Here is a 3049-nt window from a genome sequence, read left to right as displayed (position 1 = left end):
CGGTCCATCATTTGGTTGTGTTGCTATTATTATTGCCTATAATATCTACGCATCGAAATAAAATAATGGGTTTTTAAAATAACAATAATATATTTCTTATTTTTAAAAACAAACATTGTTTTCGAAACTTTTTTTTTTTTTTTTTTTTTTTTTTTTTAAATATTTAATCAAAACCATCAACTGGAAATATAATAACAAGTAAATTTAACAATACACCTTTCCTTTGCTTTGCTTTTAGTGTAAAAGTAGTTCTGTCCGAAAATGCTATATTTTTTGTCAGTGACTGAAAATATATATAGAATACTGAACGAGCTTGCCTGTCATACCATTTTTATGAAATGAGTGAACAGGTTTGGTATCTGACGAGCGAAAGTGAGTCAGATACCAACACTGTTACCGAGTTTCATGAAAATGGTATGACAGGCAAGCTAGTTTAGTATTTTATTTATTACAAACCAACTACAAACAAACCGCAACGCAGAAAGCAAGCAGATGTCGAATTCTACTACACGTTATTTTTCTACGAATTGGGTCAGTAAGCGATCTAAATACGTCACGCTCACGTCAACCAATATTATACTAGTTAGATATTGAAGGCATATTGTCACAGACCACTGATCTATTAAATGGGCTAACAAAGTATTACCTAAAACAATATATATTTGATTTGTCCCTAAAAGTACTTTATTCAACCATCTATGTAACCACCATACTCCACTTATTAATGACATTTTGTAAAAATAATTGAATTATGGCAATGGTCCATTCAAAACTAATATTGCCAAGAGTATTGACATCCGTCATGGTTCAGTTAAGGTGATACGATAGCTAGATTTGATTTTCAAACATTAATGCAATTTTCATTTATTATAAAGTTTTAGGGAAATAAGGTCCTTAAATCCGCGAGAGTATGCCTTTGAGACTTGAGTGATAGTTATGACATGAGTAATATCTTACACTGGTGTGTAATAAAGAACTTATCTAGTCATCATATCTTGCCACTATATATAATGATTGCAGGATAAAATCAACTATATCCAGTTCAGCAGTACATATTATATTTGAAAATAGTTCTTTGGAGTTTTACACTGTAATATCGTCATTCCATTCAATTACTAGTAGCTTAATATACCACCTAAAGACCCATCAGATCCGTATTTGCCAGCAACAGTGTATCACAATGTTTGTTTGCAATGGTTTTATTTCATGTTCGTGTCTATATCCAATTAAGGTTCAAGCACACTGAACAGTATCTAGTGTTATGTGTCCAGGACTGTCGTTCGAGAACAGCCGATTGTGACATGACAAACATAACTATTACATCGGCTGTAAAGAAATCGGCTTGGTTTTTTTTTTTTAAAAGACATGTGATTGGGGTGGGGGGGTTAGTGGGTGTAGGGAAAGAAAGAGATGTTTTATTTAACGACGCACTCAACACATTGTATTTACGGTTATATGGCGTCAGACATATGGTTAAGGACCACAGATATTGAGAGAGGAAACCCTCTGTCGCCACTTCATGGGCTACTCTTTTCGATTAGCAGCTGGGGATCTTTTATATGCACCATCCCACAGACAGGGTAGTACATACCACGGCCTTTGATATACCAGTCGTGGTGCACTGGCTGGAACGAGAAATAGCCCAATGGGCCCACCGACAGGGATCGATCCCACACCGACCGCGCATCGAGCGAGCGCTGTACCACTGGGTTACGTCTCGCCCCCTTGGAGGGGGTGGGATGACCCCATACCTCCCCGCTACCTAAGTGGGGTAAACCTATACAAGCAGGAAGGAAGGAAATGTTTTATTTAACGACGCACTCAACACATTTAATTACGGATATATGTCGTCGGACATTTGGTTAAGGACCACGCAGATCTATATTGAGAGAGGAAACCCAGTTCATCGGCCACTTTTTTCCGATTAGCAGCAAGGGATATTTTATATGCATCATCCCACAGACAGGACAGTGCATAACACAGCCTTTGATATACCAGTTGTGGGGCACTGGCTGGAACGAGAAACAGCCCAATGGGTCCATCGACGGGGATCGATCGTAGACCAACCGCGCATCAAGCGAACGCTTTATCATTTGGCTACGCGAAGTTTTTAGTGGGGACAGGTCATGTTTACCCGAAAAATGAGAAACAAATTCGACACCCTTACCCTCCCCCCTCCCCCAACGTTCAAACCCCCCCCCCCCCCCCCCCCCCCCCCCCCCCCCCCCCCCCCCCCCCCCCCCCAAATAATGGTTAAACATTTATTAAGTTTCTGAATGTGTGTTATGAAACACTCCTATATAAAAACAATGAATGTGCTCACCTTCTTTGTCGCTTTAACAGTCAAACCAGTCACCGGTTTATGCACTATTGAACATAAAGACAACAGCGTGATTTGCCTAACCGCGATAACCTTTGGTGATTTACGCGTGAATATCCACTGAAAGTCGCTGATTGGCCAGCAATATAATATTCACCCTGATATATTTGCATATTGATCAGACTTGTTTCATCACATATGCATACAATAGTACACTACGACGATAAGGTTGTGACAGCCGTTCATAATAGGCGAATCAAGCTGTATCCTTGTTGGAAACCATTGATTTTAATTACTGCATCCTAACAGCACGTGTACGGCGAAACAGATTGATGTAGTCAAGCGCGAGCGACAAACATATATATCTTAACTGATCAACGAAATTTGACTTGGCGGTTTCAACTGTTGATAACAATTTTAAAAAGGAGACTGTCCTTACGGTCGTGTCTGGTTAGGATATAAATATTGTCGCGAGCGTTTCATCGCCGCGATTTTCGCTGCGTTGCCCGTGTGTGTGTGTGTGGGGGGGGGGGAGGGGGGGAAGGGGGTAGTTCCCCCCCCCCCCGAAAAAAAATCCGGAAAGCATTATAGAAACTTAAAGAAAATTCTCTTCTTAACCGTTTAAGGAGTTTTAGACTTAACTACTCAGTTCCCCCCCCCCCCCCTCCCAAACCAAAAATCCTAGCTACGGCCCTGGTCAGTGCTTGCACACCGAACACGATTTTCGTC

At 40.6% G+C, this 3049-nt stretch overlaps 1 protein-coding gene across 1 annotated transcript in view; it reads right to left on the bottom strand.

The window, feature by feature from the left end:
• LOC121383128 (galactoside alpha-(1,2)-fucosyltransferase 2-like) overlaps positions 1–2408 on the bottom strand; it is a 58123-nt gene extending 55715 nt beyond the window's left edge. Inside the window, exon 1 of the mRNA XM_041512932.1 lies at positions 2324–2408. The gene's annotated coding sequence lies outside the window, so the exon portion shown is untranslated. The remainder of the gene's footprint in view (positions 1–2323) is intronic.
• Positions 2409–3049: the final 641 nt, after the last annotated feature.

This window comes from Gigantopelta aegis, chromosome 10 (genome assembly GCF_016097555.1).
Source record: "Gigantopelta aegis isolate Gae_Host chromosome 10, Gae_host_genome, whole genome shotgun sequence".
Lineage (NCBI taxonomy): Eukaryota > Metazoa > Mollusca > Gastropoda > Neomphalida > Peltospiridae > Gigantopelta > Gigantopelta aegis.
This window is presented reverse-complemented; position numbering and strand designations above follow the sequence as displayed.